Below are 22,939 nucleotides of genomic sequence, written 5' to 3' on the forward strand. Positions count from 1 at the left end.
TAGATGTGTGTGAATGGTTAGTTTCCTCTGATGGGCAGGTTGGGACCTTGCATGGTAGCCCCTGTACCCATTCAGCGTATGAATGTGTGTGAATGGGTGAATGTGATTCGTAGTGTAAAAAGCGCTTTGAGTGATCGGAAGACTAGAAAGGCGCTATACAAGTACAGTCCATTTACCATATTTAAAAAATGAAACCAAATTTAACATCAACTGCACTACCTCTGTCCATTTTTATTTACTAATATGTGTTGATTTTTATTGGAATGTGGCAATATCTGTACATATAAGGAGCCCAAAGGCCACTTTATCTTCAGACAAGCTGATGTGCAACAAACATTGGATTTCATCTCTGAGACCAAAATGTGTCTTCCAAAAGGAATTCATTCATCATATATCAAAACTCTCTAGAGACATCAGAGCCAGTGGTAAATACCAAAGGGCCGCAGAGTTCAGACTGTTCTTCCTGGGATGATGATGGACATTGATCAGTCAGTCATCTCAGGATGTTTTTCAGTGATGGCTGGGTGAGACCAGTCAGTCATCACAGCAGCTAGCACTTTACTCTAAATTGGATAAATTGACCAGGTACTGAAAATCTAAATGATGACTTTCCAACCTGAAAATAAAATATCTGAACTTAATAAAGTGACAGAGCAGTTCTGAGATGAAAATTATAAAACCTTTTATCCTGGCTCAAAATCTATCATAGCATATCATACCATCTCTGCCATTGCTGCTGGTTGGTGCCAAATTTTGGGATACTCAGCTAGCCCAAGTCTTCATAAGTCAACTAGCTGCAAGTGTGACTGAACCAGAGAGAGGGCTCGACCAGGTCTTGTTTCAGGCCAAATGATCAACTATATCACCTTTGGACTCTGACCCAAAGAATACACTTGTCAGATAAACTGATTATCTCACTTGATTTCTCAGTCTCAGAAACAAGAGGGTTCCCACCAGCACAGGCAAATCCAAAAATGTGGTTAGAGATGTCTGTTAAATAAAGTATTTTCTAACTTGTTCAGTCAACAAGAATGACAAAGTTTGCCATAATAAAATATCGAATGTTTAACATAAAATGCAAATAGAAAGAATGAGATAAACTAATACAAAAATACAAAACAAAAGGAACACTACAGGGTAGAATAAATAAATATCTAGACAAAAGGGGAACAAAGCTGATAGCAAAGAGGGATTTGGCCTCCTTTTTCAACACACTAAAAAACAATAAAATGATACAATTAAGGTGAACGCATGCAAGGTAGGAGCTACTTGTCAACAGAGTTTACAATACCGGCTTGTTCACAACAAGCACTCAACAGTCTGTGAAAATATCACTTTCAGGTTTGTGGCCTTTTCTAAAATCAGTATTCAAAATAAATCAAACCTCTAATTGGAGATTTCTTAAAATATTTACATAACATTTTCAGAAATAAATACATGAGTCTAAACTAAAATGGCTTTAAAACAGGATAAAAATATAAACCAATAAAAGACAAAAAATAAACAATATAAGATGTCCCAATAAAACAAATCAATAATAATTAACCATAAATTACAGGGAGGCAAAACAGCAGTTACTGATACAGTACTATTCTTCAGAGTACGGCTTGTCGATTGTGTCAGGTTGAGGTCGGATCATATTTCCACCACAGACAAACTGCTCCAGAAATCATTTGTGACTGGACTGAGACCACCTTCTCAAAAGAGTGTAGTTGTTCTGGTCCACAGCTGAGTACCACTGCTGTGTTCAGATCTCCCCAAATGAATCACACCAAGGACGAAAACCAACGAGAGTCCCATTCAACTGAACTAAACAACATAGTTTCAAAAACGCCCAAAATCATGGACTAAAGCATCACAGGTAGACCAGGTTGACCAAAGAGTGACAAGCTGGACCGAAGAAAGTCCGAAAGTCGTCAAAGGAAAAATAATTGTGAGACATCTTTTAATTACAGTTTGAAACCATTAAAGAGAAGTAAAAAAGAAATCACACTGCTATATATATATTTCATGGAAAAACAATCTCATGAAAGCACAGTGCAAGAATACCACACCCATGACCACCTCACAGACTGAGACAAAACAAAACAAAAATAACAGGATACTCTTGGACTTTAATTGGCTCACAGCAGCATTTTCCTTCTCTTTAACTGCATGTATTTCCTGGCAGGCAAAATTCAGAAATGGGCTGATGCAATGACATGCTGAGGGTTGTCATGGAGGAATTAAGGGGTTTTGAGGAGGGGGGAATGGGGAGACCAAAAAAAAGTGAAAGAGGAGAAAAAGGCCAAACAAATATTGTGTTTCTGTTTCTCTCCTCTCTGGCATTGGCCGAACCTTTGATGTGGTTTACAGGGTGGATCAAAGAGAGGAAATCAATACCAATATTTCTGCAGCCTGACCAGCTGAACATCTGTCTGATCGCCTGAATGCCTGTTCACCTACCTTTCTGTCTAACTGCCTCAAAGCCTTTTCATCCACTGGTCAGTCTGATGGCCAGAATGAATTCATGTGTGTTTATCTACATACATGTGTGTCTGAAGGTCTGTTTGACTGCTTTTAAGCCTGGATATGTCTTCATTCACACATCTAATGACTGAATGCTTCGATACCATTTACCTACTTACCTTGTCATCTAATTGCATGTTTGCTTATTTGTTTCTTTCATTTGGCTGTCTGTTTCAATTGCGTTTCTATCCAGATAGGTAACCATGTTTCCTCAACATTATGGTGAGGAAATATGCAGCGTGTTTGCATTACAAAATGGTTCATAGAAAACTGCATTTTTTATCAACATAATAGATTTGTTTTAGACTATGCAATGTATTTCTTTTGTTTTCCTGCAATATCCACTCATGGCAAATAAAACATGATCGTTTTATGGATACCTTTACTGATAGTGCTTGGTCAAAGGGGACATGGAAGAAATTCCAATGGAATTTAAAACTACAGAAAATATTCACCCAAGTCTGCAGATATCATTTAGCTCTATGGAGCCTTTTAACCTCTTTTAGCTTGATGGTTTGGTATCAAGGAGCCTGTTTCTTGCAAATTTCAGTTAAATTTTCAAATCTTAGGACTGTTGCATGAAAGGAGATCCTCTTTTCTTGCATTCATTTTGACACATGTTGCAAACAGCAGCATGGATGTTGCCAAGTTGATGAAAAGGGCCCCTGGTGCACAAAATCTGCCCTCATCAACCATGTTTCCAGCTGCAGCAGGCAGCTGTATTCAGTGACCAAACTCTGGAAATGGACAGTTAGAGACTAGCTGGTGAACACTGGGAATCATTTAGCAGTTATTATTGGACTTAAACTTTTGATAAAGACAGTCAACACCGGTGTTTTCATTTACAATCATAAATTAGCCATCTATCACAACAAATACACTTTAATTTTAATGAAATAAGAATAAATATTAACTCTCATCAGGAAGTGTGCTGCTGACAGGACAGCTGCTTCTTTGGGCAGAGATGCTGTAATGGAAATTGGAGTCGGTGTGGATTAAAAGTATGGACCCTTCAGCAGTGCTTACACTCATGTCTGATGTGAAATCCTAGGAAAACACTTTCACCATAATAATTTTACACGGTGATAATATACTGTGGAAATGTAGTTTTTTCAGCATATTATGCTGCCCCCAAGTCTCTGGTCACCACGTCACTGGTGTCAAAATCATGTGCTTTGTGTGCCCAGTGTGCTCTACATATCAAAGTATTGTGTAGGAGACAGGGTTGATATAGGATGATGATCACAGGCTGACAGAAATGAATTGAAGCTTTTGCCAGTGTACCTATTTCATTCCATTGGGATTGACCTTATTCATATGTGAGACATGTTTTGAGGCTTGCAGTGGTAATGTGGTCTCCTGCTGCTCTGATTCTGCTTTAGTAATTAAAAGCTTTTTACAGTTTTACAGCAGCCAGCAGCACCGGGGAACCAAAGCAGTGTTGAAACAAAAGAAACAGATGGAGGGCTGTAAATAAAATGTTAATACCGGTCTATTCTTCTCTCGTAGTCATCGTAGTCTTGTAGCACTTAGGAGATTGTTTATCATCATTTATCATACCTCATAGCCGCTAATGTATGCACTTTGCTAAGTGTGCATTTATTATAAGAGGATACATTTGAGAGGAAAGTAGTAAAACTAAGTATGATAATAAATCATCCATCATTTCTTGACCATGTCTTGCTTCATGTCTTGCTTCTACAATCAAAACAAAGTGTACTCTTGCACTTTTAGTTGTTACAGCACAAAAGAAACATTCGATTCTTGAATAACCTACAAACCACAGACTGCAATCTCTACCAAGAGGTCTGGCATTGCATTCCTGCACTCTGACATCCTGAATGTCAAAACCGAAAAGGCTTTCTATCAGGAGAAAGCCATGCAGGAAACCAAAGAGGCAGGAAAGGTGAGAGATCGGAGGCAGGGAGATGGATCGAGGGAGGAAGGTTTTGTAGCCGGCAACCCTCCACTCTCCTTTTCATCTCATCCTCCTCACTCTGGCTGTCAGCTTCACTTCCCTGCACCACTCTGTCTAATCTAAGTAGAAAGCAGGTGGGACAGGCTGATGATGAGACATCTGACAGCATGAGAGGATGTAGAGCAGGAGGAGGGGGAGGAGGAGGAAGAAATGGAGGCAGAAGAGAGAGAAAAAGAGATGGAAGACCATTGTAACACCAAACTAACTAACCAAACCAACCAAACCCTCCTGCAAGCATAAGTAATCTGAATCTTACACAAAACTGTTTGTTGATGGCTGATACCAGTTCCATCACTTATCACCTATCACTTCACTTAAGTGTTTGATAGGCTCAGGAACGATATTCAGAAATCATTTGACGCATAATTAAAAACGAGTGAGCTAGTTTGTGGGGTTTTAGATTTTGCTAGAAAAATTGTGATTGATAGGTGATCAGTGTGAAAGTTTAACTCTAAAATCAAAATACTACAAAGTTATAACACAATTCCATGCTTCAATATGCTGTATACATTCTCACTGTACTTGTGTACCAAGTTTCACTTTATTTAAGACAACAAAATTGTAGAAATATGTTATAATATTACAGTAGTGCCCCCCTGTAGGTAGAATTGTATCAATATTACACACTTGTGCAGTGTGGCTGTACGTATAACATTCCCAAATTTGGTTGCAATCAAATTTAACATTGAAGAGTTACGGCCTGTTAAATGCATCAGGCCACGCCTTCAAAATTTTGGCAACCAACCATATGGTATGTACCAAGTTTGATGAGGATTAGATGAAATATGTGATGGTGGAACATTTTTCCAGGTGCAAATGGGCATGGCTTACATCATCTAATCAGCATCATGCAAGGAGCATACTGTGCAAATATTGTTTTGGTCTGCCTCATGGTTCATGAGTTATTAGCCAAAACGTAAAACATTTAATAACTGACCACATGGTGGTACTATTGGCGTTTCCACATGGGACACCTGTCCTTGAAGTTTGAATACTTCAGCACTTTTAGTTTTTAAGATATCAACATTCAAACATTCCTCCCGTAGACTTTTGATTATACATTTTAATATTTAAAAAAAAATTATATAAAATCACTGGAATATGCTAGAAAGAAGAACAGTAATAGTATGAATGTCCTCGAAGAGCTGAATATTTTGTTATTTGAATGGTTTTTGTTGCTGAAAGTATGCAGAAGTAGTTAGAAATTGAAAAATATACGGAAGAAGATAAAATAAAGCTTTTAAGAAAAATGCTCAGCATTCACACTAATTAGGTGAAAAATACAGCTTCACACTTATTTCAATGAAAATGAATGATAAAATGGAAAAAAAATATTCAAGATGGTCTACCAAAAAAGTAAAAAAAAACACACTTTTCAGATATCTGAATTGGGGGACCAGTTGTAATTTCCACCGGGGATGGGGGGACATGTCCCCCTCACTTTTAAAAATCCTCACTTTTACAGTTTCAGTTTGATTCATTTACTAAAATACCTCTAAGCTCACTGTATAACTGCTAAAATCCAAATGGGAGAAGCTGAGTTGATCAAAATGTTAATATGCCCCTCAAGTGCCTTCAGTTGTTACCATACTTACTGAATTCAAGTGTCTACTCCACTAAATTTTACTTAATTTACTGAATTGCTTTTTGCCCTGTGTTTCACTTATAAGGCAACATGCATGCTGCCCTATACTCTGTGGAAGTTGTTAGAACTGTATGCTGCCTGTGAGGAAGCCTTCCAGACACTAGGCCTACCTCCCCCACGCCCCACTACCTCAGACCCAAGCTAACGCTAACTTACTGGGAACACCAAGTACTGCACACTTGGGCTAATGTTAGCTACTTTAGCTAAATTGTACTAACAGGGCAGGTATCGTAATCAAATAACATTAAACTTAGTGAATTAGTGTGACAGTACAAAATCCCAGAGCCAAGGAGAGCAGCAGGTGAGCCAACTGTCAATCAAAGGGGAGTTTTTCTTTACCGCTGTCGCCAAGTGCTTTCTCATGGGGGAATTGTTGGGTCTCTCTGTAAATTAAAGAGTACGGTCAAGACGTGCTCTATTTGAAAAGTGACCTAAGATGACTTTTGTTGTGACTTGGCACTATCTTAATAAAATTGAATTGAATTGAATTGAATAGCTGTCAATCAACGCCCACACGGCAGACATCAAAGCTACTATTTTTCTTCAAATCTTATTACTGGAGCAATCATTTCCAAAATGAACACCACCACACTTATTAGAGGGCCTGAATTTAGAGATTGAGGCCATATTGATTCATTGAAAAAAAATATTTTGAATGGGAGTCAATTGGAGCTAGCATCTAGCACTTGTCGGTGGCATTGCACTTTAAGGTACTTCCACACTGACTCCAGCCTCGAGCTATGGTAGTTGCTGGTCAAAAAATAATTTAATCAGTTTTTATTTACAGAGGATTTTTCTTAAAAGATGCTAGAACTGATCATCAATCAAAGATAATGGACTAAAAAACTGCATTCTTTGTAGTAGAGATGGAGATTAACATTTATTGCGTTTAATACTACCTTTGAGTTGTACATTACCATTTTGGGAAGCATTATAACTAGTGTAATCATAAATGGTTATTTGCCAGATGATATATATTTATGTATAATGTGTGTGTCCCCTTGACTTCTGAAACCAAACCTATGCCCTTGTGTGTCCAACATTTTTTGTAACTTTGTTAAACCGACTGTGAGTCTGGCATGCACATTCACTTCACACAGCGATTAGTCAGGTGTGCAGAGGTGAGAAGTGAGCATGATCTGAACTTCTCTCTAAATATCTTTTTTAGCTCTTAAAAAACTACTGTCACTTTTTGTGACTAAAATCAAGAGCAACAGAAGGAATGCCTCTGAGGAGATTGTCCCAAAGTGTGTGCTGTTATCTCCATTTATAAATGATTACTACAGCAAGCTTTCTGCTCCACCTTTAGTGTGATCTTTTCAAACAGGTATAATTATTTTTGCCTTGAGAGGGTGTTCAGACAACATTTTGCACATTCCTGTAAGACAAGAAGTCCTCAGATTTAAACAATAAAATACATGGTTCGTATGCATGCATTTACATGTTTCCATGGTTACTTAAATGGTCTTGTATCAGTATAGTCTATCGCTTACACAGATGGAGGTTGCTTTGTTAATAGTTCATAACTAGACTGAGACCACCTGAAAAGAGGAGTCTCAGTCCAGTTGTTCAGTCTACATCAGAGTTTGATTGACAGCATTCACACCAGTCTTAACAAGCTGCAATAAACAGGAAAATAAACCAGACTTTTTAACCGAACCAAACAGGTTAGGTTTGAAAACACCCTGAAATTCTAAAAACTGTATTGAATATTTCTGAATAGATTAAAAACAGCACAGATGAGTAACACTCATTTTTATTTAGTGTCCTTGTGGTGCACATCTGACCTGAACAAGGATAGCTCCCCAAAGACAAATACTCCAACTTTCAATAAGACATGCATTGACTAACAGACAACCCCATGACACCCAACAGCAGTAATTTTCAGGTGAGTCTGCACCACTTTCACTAAGCAGACTACCATTTCCATCTGGATAAGTTGCATCCCATATTTTGCCTTTGACAGTTCTATTTACCACTGTTTCTTTTCGAGATAATCCCCTTCTATGTGTGATAGTGAAAACACTGCTCTCTGAATGATTGTCCCGTGAAAGCCTGTGTATACATCTCGCCTAAAGAAGCCTTACTGAACGATTCAATGTGCAGCTGATATGAGGTATACAAATAGTGTTCTAGTATTCTGTTAGGACAAAGAATCATTAAATACAAAGTAAAATGGAACTCTTATTAATGTCCTTTCTTATTTCTGCCATTCATCTTAAGTTTCACCAGCAATGGTTCCAGGAAATTACAGATTCTAAAGATACAAATTCCAAACTAAGTCTTAAATAAGAGTAGGTCAAAACCTAGTATATGGCTGAACCATGTATGAAACGCTAAAGGGCTTTTAATTTGAAACGACAGGTACAGGAAGTGGCAACATGTGGTGACACCTGGCCAAGATGTGGCAGCCAGTCAGTGACTCACTCAGTAAATCATATGGCATATGAGATTAAATTTGTGTCATAATAACTGAACAAAATCTCCCAAGAATCACACAAAAAAAATCAATTGAAAGTGAATGGCCTCAAAAGCAGAACTTATAATAAAACGATATTCCCCACTTTTCTCTCACTAATCAGGATTTTCTTTTGTGGTCACTTTTTTCAGTTTTACTGCTCCATTTTTCAGTTTTAGTTCTGAATTTTTCAGTTTTAGTTCTGACCATTGACTGTATATAAATATGGACGACACATCTCCACTTCTTACTGCTATGGAATAGTGACGCCAAAATATCTCCTGTCTGGGAGCTGCCATCTTGCTTGTGTGACGTCATTTGGAGCCACAGTCTCCACAGTAGAGTTGGGATGATGGCCCATGGAACACGCCCCCACAGCCGTTCGGCCGCCTGATGGAGGTTTGAGAGCGGTTGTCACAGCTGTCAATCAAATACCCCCTTTCTATATCGTCAACTAAAAACAAATTTATAAGAAAAATGAGCACTTGGACAAACATTAGCATGATGAGAACTACCTGAAATGACAGAAACCATCTTTGGGAAAAATTTATTTGACGTGTACTTTGATTTTTTAGTTTGGCTCATGTCCCATCCACTGACATGGAGGGGGCGGGACTTATAACCTATACTGCAGCCAGCCACCAGGGGGCGATCAAGATGTTTTGGCTTCATGTCTGGGGAGTTGTCATGACATCCATCTTTATATACAGTTTATGGTTCTGACACAAAGCGAGCATGTAGGCGGGTGTTACGGAGTTATGTCCCCATGTTACTTTTGGAGGGACAGGTCAATGGTCTGGAAGTTGCACAAGTGGTACGATTTATATTATTTTCCCCCATCAACTCATTCTGTTGCTCGTAACTTGCACTTTTCATAAAAGATAAAAAAAAGTGTTCTTCATTTTTTTTTAGGTTATTATTAGTAATTATACATATGCAGCAGGCAACATATATGGTTATTTATGAATTTAAAGAATGTGACACCACAACATTACATTTATGTGTGTTTGTGTTTGACATGGGACCAACTGTTATGGAGAGCTCTTGACCTAAGCTATGATGTGAGCAAAGTCAACAACTGTCAAATATGGGAAAAATATTTTCACCCATATAACAATTAGATATTTAAAATCTGATTACACAAATGTGTTTATCATCCCCTTAAACTGCTCAGTGTACTCTCAATTAAGTATAAACTTCCAGTTCTAGGAAAAGCACTAATATTTGCCATGCAGCTTCATACAAATCTACACCACAGTTGTAGCTCTTCAGGATTAGGGTTGTAAAAAGATATATCTACTAAATATATCAAATATCTAGTATAGCCGAACTAGTAATTACACTGCATGTAGATGATATGTGTTAAATAAAGTAAAGATGTTGGTTTATATCAGATATTTTAGCCAAAACAGGAGTTGAGCGTGTCAACCACTCACAATGCAATATACCCACAAGGAAGAAGAGTACAGCTTCTGTGCTCCTGAGTCCTGAATGACAGAAAAAAAAACATGATACACGCACAAAAGATACTTCCAACTGCAATAAATGAGTTTGAGAGTCGTGCTAAGTGTCACGAAAAAAATGGAAAATTTGTGTCCATGTACATGAAGCTATTTCATGAACTGGTGTGAGACTGGGTTGACTCCTATGAAATCAAAATTAGCACATCAATTAGCTCAGAGTGTTTTTGGCTAAAGCAGATATGTGGGTTGACTTTGCTCAGTTCAGTGAGAACAATTCATGCTGGCCACGTCCACACCATCTGCAGCCAAACCATTATGGTGATCTGACTGGACTGGGCTGGGCAGCCAGTGAACAGTTGGCCTCACAAATGTGAAAGAAGCCAGTGTCACAGGGTGGGGGTGGCATGTCTGTTTATTAGAAAATCAAAAAGACAAGCAGTTGTGCAGATGAGATTTACTTGGACGACTTCCCAGTGACCTCAGGGTCGTGGCATTAGTCCAGGAAACAGAGTGAAAAGCCCTGCATTAGCACTGATTCACTGCACTGTACAAGTCAAAGTGCACATTATTGAGATTGCTTTCTAGTACTTCTGCTGTTTTTGTTGGGTAGTTTATGATGGAGCGGGACAGAACAGAGACGTGGATGACATGTGACAAAGGGCCGGGGCTGGATTGACGCCTGCAGTACCACTGGTACATGTTACGTTCCTTACACAACTGAAGCACCAAAATTCCCCTGGAAGCTACCAAATAATCTTTGTTTATCACTGACATCTACAGAAATGTCATTTCAAGAAATTAAATTTGACAGCTGTCAAGATTGTTCTTGTTTTATTTTTTTAACAGAGTCAAAAACAGCTGGGATTCTAACCAAAAGACTTTCAAGATGTGTCATCATGAGAACTTTCTTTGTTGCTGAAGTGAAGCTCTCACAAAAACCTGCATAATATATTATTTGAGAGATAAGTACAAACTGATTTGGTATTTTTTAAATCAGCTTCATAGACTAAATACTGTTGGGAGCTGGCTGTCCAAGACCAAAGCAATCACAGATGAATTTTCAGATTGTTCATGTTGACAGGGTCAGAGTAGAGAGGGTCATCCCTTTCTACCTGATGGAAACAAGGTCACATTAACATGTGATCTGTATCAGGATACATTATTGAAATTGAAATTTATTTCAGCCTGCAACCAATAACAGAGACAATTAGGTTATGTGTGTGTGTGTGTGTGTGTGTGTGTGTGTGTGTGTGTGTGTGTGTGTAAAATACAGTTACTCAAATACCACAGCTGGAAACAACACAATAACATGACAAAGATTTCTACAGTCTGAAAAAGGTGTAGACTGAAACTACATCATATTGTTCCGACCCTTTATACAACACATCCTATTTGGCTTCAAGAAGAAACATCGAACAAAAAAAGGAGTGCCAATGTTCCTTTCTGATCATTCATTTTTATATTGGTTCAGTAAATTATTTTTAAACATTTTGTTAATGTTCCTCACTATACCTGTTCCATAAATTCACCCCTTTGACTTAAATACAGTGATTTCTTTGCATTAGTCCTCACAATCAGTTCATACATGCAAATGTTGCTCTCATTTTCTCAAATCATATTGAACTTTTCTCATTTTAAAGGGGAGATATTGTAGGAAGGGAGATTTCCATTTCTGTTTTGATTATAAAGCAAGTCCTTAAATAAATACTGTGAAAGTATCAAAATGCTCAGTTCAGGCAGAAATGCACACAGCCCGTACTCAGAAGCTGTGCCTTTGAATGAGCCATTTGGACTTCTGTAAGGTTGTGATTTCACAACTATATGCTCAGAGTTTGCCTCCATTGCCTCGGAGGTGCAGCTCACCCCTCCTGAAAGAAACAAAATGTTTATTTATGTTATTTACCTAGTTTATGTGCACTTGTTTCATTTCAACTCAGTGTGAGAGTGTCTTCTCTGTTTTGAGGTGATTTACGGTGGCTCTAGTTTCTCTCCTCTCCTCTGCTCTCTGTGTGCTACAATCTGTTACCTGTGGTTGACCTGTGGGCTTGCGTCACTCAGAAAACAGTTTAGCCAATCAAAAGAGAAAGGCATTGAGCAGACACAAAACAACCCCTTTCAGGCTAAGTGAGACAGAGGCTGCATCCGTGGCTTGTACAGCAGCAAGTAGGTGCTTTTTGACCATGAAAACATGCAAATGTTTGAAAATAGGCCACAAAAATATTAAGCTGGGAAAGTGGCATGATATGACCTTTCAAACAACTTTATGATACTTTCAGGTAATAGTTCATTTTTAACTGAAACATTTTAAAGCCGAACAAAGCTTTGAATTTTAGAGTCTTAAATTTGACAAACGGTGAATTTGTTGGTTCCTAGTAAGCGGTTTATTTACAATTCTTATGGCTCTCCACAATGAAAATTGTATTTGTATGTTATTTCCCCATACTTCTATGTAATAAGTTATATTTAAATCAAGCTTCATTGTCTTCCTCTTCTTTTTGGGTGAAGGGGTTGGAGGGCTAGGGGTAGCCATGGAAGAGGTTGAGGTACAGGGTGCCACAGAAGATGTGCCTGAGGTGGAGGGGCTGGGCTCTGTGGTGTCAGCACACATTGTGGGCTTGATGATCTCCTGAAAGAAAACAAATGAGAAGAAATGATATGCTAGAACTGGGTGATATGGCTATTTGTTCCATATAATATGTAATAACTATGTTCACAATATATTTCTGCAAAAAAAAAAAAAAAATAATAATAAGACACTGGTTTGTAAATTGCAACATCACATTGACTAACCATGTATCCATTCTCATATCAAAATATCAATAATCAATAAAATTCCATGCTACATTGCATTTTTAAAACAATTACCATTGCATCACCTGGTAAATGTGATTGTAGTTAATCTACAATCGAGCATATCATAGAAGTAAGGGGAAAAAAAGAAAATAGAATTACCGTAGTTTTAATTTCTTTTTCATATTTTTTCATGTATGAAAAGACTCAAAATGAACACTGTAAGCAGACTACTTGATTACTATTAAGTGAATTATTTAAACAGCATTTGTATAGGAATGACTCTATCCCAAGCTTTTTGATAAGTGGTTTATCACTGTAACCGTGATCACTATAAGCAGTTTCCACTGTGAACAAATGTCTATATATAAATATTTTGGAAACCTCACAGATAAACAATAATGGCCCTAATACTGAGCTTTTCAGTTCCATAATTAATAGATAATAGATAATAGATAGATAATAGATAATGTATATTATCTATATAATGACATCTAATCATGTGGCATCTGCATGTACACCAGGTATGAATATGCATTCTTGTTATCTTGATTCGTCTGCATTGTGATCTAAATATGCAAATTAAGTAGGCAAAGCTGACATACTTCCTAATTGGCTCAGTAGGCCGTTACCATCTATCAGTAAGCTGGATCACTGCAAGGAGGATAAAAATGAATCCACATCCATCACAGACTCAGTCCAACTCACCTCACACTGGGAGGAAGCACAGTACATGGCAGGAAAGAGTACTAAAACTATGTTTAAATAGTTTGCCATAATTTTGTCATTAAAAAAACAATTATGGTACAGAAAATGTATTTACACACATGTATTAACATTAAAATTATGACATTAATGCTAGTTTTACAGTGGCAATGGATCGGCGTTGACATTAGTGTTAACTTAGCTTACTGCTGATGTTACTGCACTGCATGACATTAGCTTTTACGATGGATGTTCCAAATTCTTAACAGTAACGTTACTAGTGTTAAGGTCGGCTTTACTAGGTTACCATCATCTATTAGATTAGTCACTGGTTTGCAAAGTTGAGCCTGTTTTATGCAGTGATGTCATCAAAGATCACCCTCACTATCTGCACTAGCTGCCAGCTCTTGTTTGTTGTGTTCTAAGTTGTCAATGTTGATATAACTGAACTGACTCAGAGGTCAATTTAGTTATTGTATTTTAACTCGTACTTCTATGTATGAGTCATTTCTGTACACTGAAACAGTGATGTGTGTCATGGTTGTGTCACCTGGTTGACGTCCATACATCCAAGTGGTAGTATACTAAATAAAATTTATTTACAAAATAGCCACATCAAACTGAAAAAAAGGCACTAGCTGCTACTTTTAAGATGAAGGTGTAAAAATACTAGCTAGCCTACTCATGTAAGTTCAATCTTATGACGTTTTTTTTTTTCAATGTTGTGATATCAAGGGTTTGTTGTCTCAGTAAACCATAATGCAGGTCAATCAATGTTTGCTTATATTTACCTCCATTATTCTTACTTATGTTTTCATAGCTGAAATTCTCAACTTGCATAACCTTTGCAAGCTGAGAATCATGACGTCATCGACGTGCAGCGTACGGGTGGCGTTGGGTAGAAGTGAGCGGCTGTCCGGAGCGGTGGTGGAAGTGGAGGCAGAAAGGAGCAGGAACAACCTGGCTTTATTGTCGGTTCGGCGAAACAGGATTTGTATCCAGAGTTCAGCCTGGCCTTCAGCCGGGGCTGAAGAAGTCTGCGCTCTGTTGTAGTAGGCGGCGTTGTGACGTCCCGGTGGCGGGCAATGAACCCGGAAGAGCGGGAGGATTTGAGCTACCGGCGAGAGAGTTGATGGAAGTAGAGTCTGCATAGAGTTGGAAAGTTTGTCTTTATCATCGTTTCGTAGGAGCAGGATGACCGTCTCCTTGAGAGCTCGCCGGAGGTGAGCAAACATCCGGTTGAAGATGTTAATCGCTTGGAAAAGAGCTGCGTCCGAGTGGGCCATTGCATGGATGCGTGTCTGGATCCCAGCTGATCAAAAGCGCGGTGTCTGGAGGAGAAGGGTTCCATGTGGATGTGGTGGTGAAGGAGATATCACGTTGGTATTGCTGGACCTAGTCGTGGGCGGTATGTTGCCGAGGAACGTGGATCACGGAGTACGGGCGGGAGGTAAGCATTTGCGATGCAAGCATGTTGTAGGTTGCGTGAGAACTGAGACGAACGGGAGAGAAAGGGGTTAGACACGCTTATATATAATATATAGTATATGCAAAAATATATAGGTATGCATGGATGATTGAATCAGTGAGGCGCAGGTGATTGAATTTAGTGAGAGAGAGGGGCGTGGTCTTGTTCCTGAACCTTTATTATAATAATAACTCCATATATTGTACCTAAGTTGTGTTTGGTATACAGATGACACATCAGCAAACAGAACATACGTGTTATTCAAAAAACATTCCATGTGAAAATGTTGGAAGCTGCATTAGTTGCATAATTTTTTCAGCAAATACAGAGATGGAGGCGAACCTAATCAGCTGATTTTCCCCTCCCATAATGAAGAAGTCGAGGTCAAGCTGATGGGAAGGGGTCATCTCTTTTGTGACTTGTGCAAATCCTCTCAGAAAGGATCATAACTTCTCCATGCTTTTTCCATCTGTCAGCCAAAACCCCTGAAGCCCTCTTGTGCTGTACATGATCTGTGAATAACAGACACATTCTAACAGTAGGTCTATATGTCACTCACAACGTACAGTGCAATTGTACAACTGTGTTGCACTAAGGGTAGGGAGCGAACGAATAAATTGGTGCATGTGTGTACTTGTGGGTGTTTGAGATTGTCAATGAGTCTACTGGTGTCTCCATAGCTTCATCCTTTCTTATAGTGCTACGCCAGCATCAAAAGGCTATTAACAAGATCATAAATATAAATAACAATGATTACACTGCCGGACCAAAAATATCACCTGACACTGCAGTTTATGTCTATAAAAATGAAACGCTGGTACAGCCAATGATACGCCTTGTAGTCTTCCTTCTCTTTTCTTCTGATCAAACACAAAACAGTACATAAAATAAATATTATAATATCTATTTTAATGTAACTCTGAATACATTGACCTCCATCTCTGTTGTACAGGAACAGATAAATACAATGACTTACATATTTATTGAACTACCAGGGAATAGGAGTGAAGAGGGAAAACTAAACAAAATACGTAATTACAACTAAAATGGATGAATGAATGCATTGATGAATAGGTCAATTAAATTAACAAGTTATTGCCAACAGAATGAATGAATGTTATCAGTCAAAAACGCAATGAGGGACCTAGACTCCAACTACAGCCAATAAAAATTTAATTTTTGAATAGCTCTTGTATCCACTGTGAGACAGAAGGTTTTCCTACTGTTTCAGTGGTGATAAAGGCTTGATGATGGGCAAACTTCCTGGAAAGCGCAGAGCAAGGCGAACAAACTCAGTGATCCTCATGTCACCAGAGTAACAGCCACATGAGAAGGCTGCTGCAGGTTCAGTGAAACAACTATGGTTCACTGCTTCTCATGAGAATGAATCCAGTCTCACACGACCTGAGGCCATGTAGTGGACAACCACAGCAGGGAGATGTCCCATTCTCAGGGCAGCGGCAGGCTGGTGAGTTAGATACAAGGAGCTCTACACTAATGGGTAATCAGAAGAGTCCTTGGAAAAGTCTTTAAAAAAATTTAACTACATGATAAAAATAGAAGATAACAAAAATAATAGATTATTCAAATGGCAACTGGTGTGTCTTGGCTTGTGGCTTAGGCATCTTAGCAGTCTTTTGCTTTTTTTCTGGAGCTTTCAGCTCTCAGTCAGAGTAAAAAGGACAACGCCCAAAATGCATGGACAGCCATCACATCTGAGAGAAAACAGAAGAAACAAAAATGGTCAACAAGCCAGCGAGCAAGCCAAAAAGAAGAAGAAAAGCCCTGACACAGAGTTGTCAAAGTTTTATAGTCTAGGAGGCATGTTTTGAATGAAAAAGGATCCTTGGTCCTCTTTCAAGGGAACGCATTACTAATTAATTCCTCTATGTGGGGAGAAAAACTGATCCTCAAATAAAAGGGAGATAATTTTATTCCTATTGAATATTTGAAGACTATACTTTGAATATTTGAAGATTTTACGCGCCTGCATATTGAATACTCACTCATTCTGTCGTCAATGTTAACACATCATGAGAACCAGTGAGAAAACACTTTGACGTTGCAATATGGATTAACCATATAAACATACAGACTAAAATCAATAAACCTTCATTTCCAACTTCAAACCATGGCTAAATAATACACTTACACTGGTAAATATCAAATAAATCAAATGCAATAATATGTGTGACTTAAAATTAACAAATTTTTAAGCACAGTTTGAATTTCATAATATAAAAAACAATTAATAGTTCTAAAACACAATAAAAGTTAACATGGGTTAGACAAGTTAAGAATTTACACATTTAATAGCATTTTCTGACAAATTCAGACACTTAGTGTGCATTAAAAAAAGAGGAGAGTGAACAACTCAAAGGAATGTGGCTTCTACTAAAATTTATGACGACACCTCATAGTTGACAGTGAAAAGCAGTCAGAACAGAACAAAGTCTTCAACTTTACTCACCTCATTTGGTTTGGAGCTATAAGGATCATACTATGCAAAATGAGCAACATTTATTATTTACTTTTTTATTTTCATACAGCCTAAATATGCATACTTCTCATTTAATTCTACGAACATCCCACAATGCACTGTAAACTGCAGTTATGTTGGGAACTGAAATTGTGTAATAGTACAGGTGACTTACTGACCTTCAAGAACTAAAATTTCAAGTTTTGTTAAATGTACAATATGTAATTTCAGCCGCTAGGGGTCTCTCAATCAAAACAATAACAAAAGACGGAGTATGATGACGGTGTGAAGTAGCAAAGGATCATGGGAGTTGTTGTCTTCATTGTTAAACAACCAGCGTCTCCGGGAGAGGATTACTCCAGTGTTCATCGTTCAGGATGTTTTTACCGGGAGACGAATTCTCCGCAGAGGTCTTCTCTTCTCCAAAACAAACGGACCCGGTGATTACAGGTAAAAACACCGAATAAAGCAGTTTCACCTATAAAATCAGTGTTTCTCCGACGATGTTCGGCAACCACCGGACGTCCGGTACGGGCTGTTAGCTGAGCTGCTAGCTGCTAACACTTGTTCGGTTTATTTCTCTTATAACTTTATATGCAGACGTTCGGCAGGTTTCTACCGGGAGCCGAATTATCTGCAGAGGTCTTCTCCTCTCCAAAAACAAACAGACACGCAGATTAAAATCGCTAAAAACACTAATTGAAGCTGTTTCTTCTTAAAATCTGTGTTTCTCCGACGATGTTCGGCGAACACCGGACATCCGGTACGGGCTGTTAGCTGAGCTGTTAGCTGTTAACACTTGTTCGGTTTATTTCTCTTATAACTTTATATGCAGACGTTCGGCAGGTTTCTACCGGGAGCCGAATTATCTGCAGAGGTCTCCTCCTCTCCAAAAACAAACAGACACGCAGATTAAAATCGCTAAAAACACTAATTAAAGCTGTTTCTTCTTAAAATCTGTGTTTCTCCGACGATGTTCGGCGAACACCGGACATCCGGTACGGGCTGTTAGCTGAGCTGCTGCTAAGACTTGTTCTACCAATGCTGCCAACATTTGCCCAGTTTATTTCTAATAACTTAAGATCCAGACGTCCATTGACTAAAATCCTTCATCCGGCTAAACTATATAGTTAAAAACGGCCAAAATTTATCAGGGTGATGTGGCTTAAAACTGAAGTCAACTAATAACAGTTTCTGTGGAACAACCACAACGCCGCTGCATTATCTTGTATGTATGTAAGTTACTCTTTGGTAGACGCCATTGTAGCGGACAAACACAGCGCCGACGTATGCATCTTGTGCACTATACTCTTTGGTAGAGAGATTATTAAAATTACTGATTTCTCCGGGTTTGAAAATTGTTGGAAACATTTGGGATAATGTAAGTACACAACTCAACAAAATATACAACATAGGTCTAGTTGTTTTTAGACATTTTAATGCAGAATAATTACATATTATAGCTAAGTAACATCTAAACAGTTAAACTGTTACATATGATAACAATCAGTGAGAATGTCTAATATCCTTTTGGTCCATCCTTTTTTGACATTAATTATGCAGAAAGACTGCTTATCCTGAAACATTTGCAGAACAAAAACATTTTAAAAATCGGGTTGAACATACATACAAAATCCCTTGACACCTGGCACTAAAGAGAGATAGTGCAAAAACTCCAGAAGAGCTATTGAAAATGCTGTCTGAGGCTTATCTGTTGTTGCAGGCCAGAGCCCATACTTGAGCAGAGTGCAGGCTTCTGGTTCACACACACACACAGATTGACTCTGAAGTCGCACAGCTGGCCTACCAAGGGAAAGAGAGAAGCATAAAGGTTACTTTAGGTTTTTGTTTTTTTTTTACAATCATTAAATTAGCATCAACAATTAAGTGCAGCTAAATGACCTGTGTATCATCAAGCGATTTTGTAGGAATGTATATCATAGTACTAAACCATTCAGTAATACATCATAAAATTACATGTATTGCTTCTAAATAATTTCTATAGACCACAATATATACTGTAAGGAATTCATTTTTTAATCATACAAAGAAATATGAAATATATTTTTATAAACAAATCTGTGTTCACAAAAGAAAAGAAAGTAAGAAAAGAAAAATAGAAACCAAAAGAAACCCAATTATGCCTAGTTTATATCAACTCTTAAACAAATCAAAATTAGTCAAACTGCCTTAACTAAATACATGACTATCAATCATCATTAAGTATTTATATTCCATTTCTCAGGTAGGTGCAAAGAATTTCTCTGTCGTCTTGACACAGTTAAACAAAACACACCAGTGCTGCTGTTTTCAACACACCTAGCCTATATTCAGCATGTTCTTTGAAAATAACGTAAAGTGGATGGTGCTGAGGATTCTCAAAAAACTCATCAATCAGCTCTAAACAGTCAAGGATAAAGGCTGGAAAAAAGTAAAGAAATATATCAAATAGAGATATTGTCCTAACTGCAGGAATTTTCCACACCTAAATAATGTTTCAAGTTTAAATATAACTGGAAAACGTAGCAGTCTGGGCTCGAGTACCACACAGTTTGGAATGGTGGTCACACCTCCTCTGCTCTAGTGCTCTGAGGGGCCCTGGAGGGCTCCGTTGTTAGTCCTGTGCTCAGCCCTCTCCTATTCATGCTGACACCTGTTAAGACCTCTAATGTCTAGGGGAACACAAGGAGTAACATAACTAGTTTACCAAAAAAAAAATGGCAAGAAAAGGCTGCTGAAACACCTTCAAAATGTAACAAGGAATACCATTTATTGACAAAAAAAAGGGATGATTAACAGAGATAAACTGACTGAAGTCGCAGCAGATAAGCATAGCAAATAAGGCATCAGTGTCTCCAAGGCCAAAACAACAAACAAAAACCCAACACTAACTAGAAAAAAAAAGTCTCAATTGGTCTACAGAATTGAAAAGAAAGACAATTTTAAGCTCCCTGGCATGACTGCATCCCGCGACATGAAGAGAACGTTGTGACATTTGTGGATGACACCACCATCATCGGCCAGATTTCGAACAACGATGAGAGTTCATATCAGGAGGAAATCAACAATCTTACAGAATGGTGCGCAGAGAGCAACCTACTGCTCAATTTCAACAAAACCAAGGAGCTGATTGTTGATTTTAGACATCAGTGGAGCAGGTGGACAGTTTTAAGTTCCTGGGTATCAGCATCACAGAGAGCCTTTCACGCACGTCACACATCTCCACCCTTGTAAAAAAAAATAAAAAAGCTCAGACACAACTGTACTTCTTAAGGAAACTTAAGAAGGCAAAATTCTTGTCCCAAGTTCCTGTTAACTTTTACAGAAGAGCAATAGAAAGCATCCTGACTGGAAACATCACAAATTGGTATGGGATGTGCATTGATCAAGGCTTTGCTGCGGGTGATTAAAACCGCCCAGAACATCATTGGTACCCATCTACCGAGCATCAGTGACATTGGTGAGGTGAGGAGCCTGCACAGAGCCCAAAGGATACTAAAAGACAATACCCACCCCAACCACAGCCCTGCTGCCGTCTGGCAAGAGATACAGAAGTGTCTGCTGTCGTACCACCAGACTACAGAGCAGCTTCTTTCCTCAGGCTGTGAGACTCCTCAATTCATCCTCTGCACTCCGATATAAAAAATAGTTTCATTTTTATGATTTATTATTTATTAATCCATTTATATAAATTCTGTTTTTTGTGAATAGCATAAAGGGACTACAAACTACATTTCATTATACAATCTTGTGTTGTAAAATGATAATAAATTCATCTTGAATCTTGACGGGTTGTGCAGCAGAGCTCCGACGTATGTCTGGAACTGGTGGTGAATCCAGTAGTGGGAGGGTTACTTACTATTTATCAATGATACAGTCTGTATCCTCCAGACATCTGTGGCTCCAGATTTTGCTTTTTTGTTCTTTTGATTATAGTATAATTGTACAAAGTAATGATGCCTTTCTCTCTTTTTATCAACATTGTTTAGCCATCTTACTTGAATTTATTGGAATAGTCAATGGACAAAACGTACTGGGGGTTCCATGAGCATGTACAGTATGAGCATTCAAGTCACGGGTTCTGGCCGTCTAGACAGGCAAATTAAAATGTGTAGTGTGAATTATCACAATGTGTAAGATCAATAAAAACTCAGTGTCTGTTCAGCTTTGTCCAAACTACACTGGACCCCACCAACGCAGCCTCTTGAGCTGTCTTATAATCAGGCCAAAGACTTTTATTGCATATTGTGCCCCCACTTTCTCTCCATTTCTCCATCTAACATTCCATAAAAAAGATATCCAGATGCAGTACAAATCACATGTTAATACTGGTTAGAAAAGTGGTGTAAGAGTCTCATTATCCCCGTATTGCAAACAGGGCTGGATTACCAGCCCCAGACCTTCAGGTGTTCTGTGTGTCAGTTTGTTTTTGGTCATTCGGTTGACTGTTTAGTATTGCACAGTTTAGTATATATTGATATTGCACGAGTAGATTGACCGTTTTGTAGTGTGCAGTCTACTGGGAGCAGTGTTGATTGTAAAGTCAGAGGGCAGCAGGAAAGAAAGACCTGCAGTATCTCTCCTTTACACACCACAAGTGAAGCAGACTGTCACTGAAGGAGCTGCCCAGTGCTGCTAGAATGTCCTACATGCAGTGGGACATGTTCTCTATCAGGGATGATAGCTTAGCCATCATTCTTCTTTCCTCTACCACCTCCACTGGATTTAGGGGGCATCCCAGGACATAGCTGGCCTTCTAACCAGTCTGTTAAGTCTCTTCCTGTCAGCAATTGAGATGCTGCCCCTGCAGAAGACTCCATAGAAGATGGCTGATGCCAACATAGATTCAAAAAAGGTCCTCAGGAGCACCTCCTGCACCCCAAAAGGCCTGAGTCTCCTCAGCAGATAGAGTCTGCTCTGTCCTTTCTTATACAGTGCATTTGTGTTGTCCATCCAGTCCAGTTTATTATTCAGGTAAATACCCAAGTACTTGTAAGATTTCACCATCTCAATGTCCATTCCTTGGATATTCAATGGTACAGGAGGAGAGTGTTTGTACCTGCATAAGTCCACCACCAGCTCTTTGGGTTTCCCTGCACTGATCTGGAGGCGGTTCTGCTGGTACTAATCCACAAAGCCCTGGGTCAGTTGTCAGATCATTCACCCACTTTTGGTCTCCCACAGGCTGGGAGTTGGGTTCCTTGTAACCAGATATGGTTTTAAGGCCCATCCAGACTCCGCTGATGTTGTTCCACTGCAATTGATCCTCCATCTTCCTCCTGTAGCTGTTTTTTCCCTCCCTTACTCTCCTTCTCAGCTCTCTGCACATTCTTCAGCTCCTCCTTATTTCCTGACTTAAAGGCCCTCTTTCTTTCCTTGAGGAGAGCCTTTATGTCAGGAGTAATCCAGGGTTTGTTGTTGGAAAAACACAGTACAGTCCTGGTG

General features: G+C 38.7%; 2 long non-coding RNA genes across 3 annotated transcripts in view; one reads left to right on the forward strand and one right to left on the reverse strand.

Annotated features, from left to right (window-relative positions):
* Window positions 1-10,446: 10,446 nt before the first annotated feature.
* Window positions 10,447-17,771, reverse strand: LOC122993136. Of its 2 annotated transcripts, XR_006406342.1 has the most exons (3): window positions 15,795-17,771; window positions 15,358-15,527; window positions 10,447-12,678 (listed from the first exon to the last, which is right to left on the reverse strand). It is a non-coding gene; the product is annotated as an uncharacterized LOC122993136 (long non-coding RNA). The 2 variants fall into 2 exon arrangements; XR_006406341.1 differs by having other exon boundaries at window positions 15,358-17,771.
* Window positions 17,772-17,817: 46 nt separating this feature from the next.
* LOC122993103 overlaps window positions 17,818-22,939 on the forward strand; it is a 35,298-nt gene continuing 30,176 nt past the window's right edge. The window contains exon 1 of the long non-coding RNA XR_006406335.1: window positions 17,818-17,944. This is a non-coding gene — a long non-coding RNA (uncharacterized LOC122993103). The remainder of the gene's footprint in view (window positions 17,945-22,939) is intronic.

The sequence above is a fragment of the Thunnus albacares genome, chromosome 12 (assembly GCF_914725855.1).
Source record: "Thunnus albacares chromosome 12, fThuAlb1.1, whole genome shotgun sequence".
In the NCBI taxonomy this organism is placed as follows: domain Eukaryota; kingdom Metazoa; phylum Chordata; class Actinopteri; order Scombriformes; family Scombridae; genus Thunnus; species Thunnus albacares.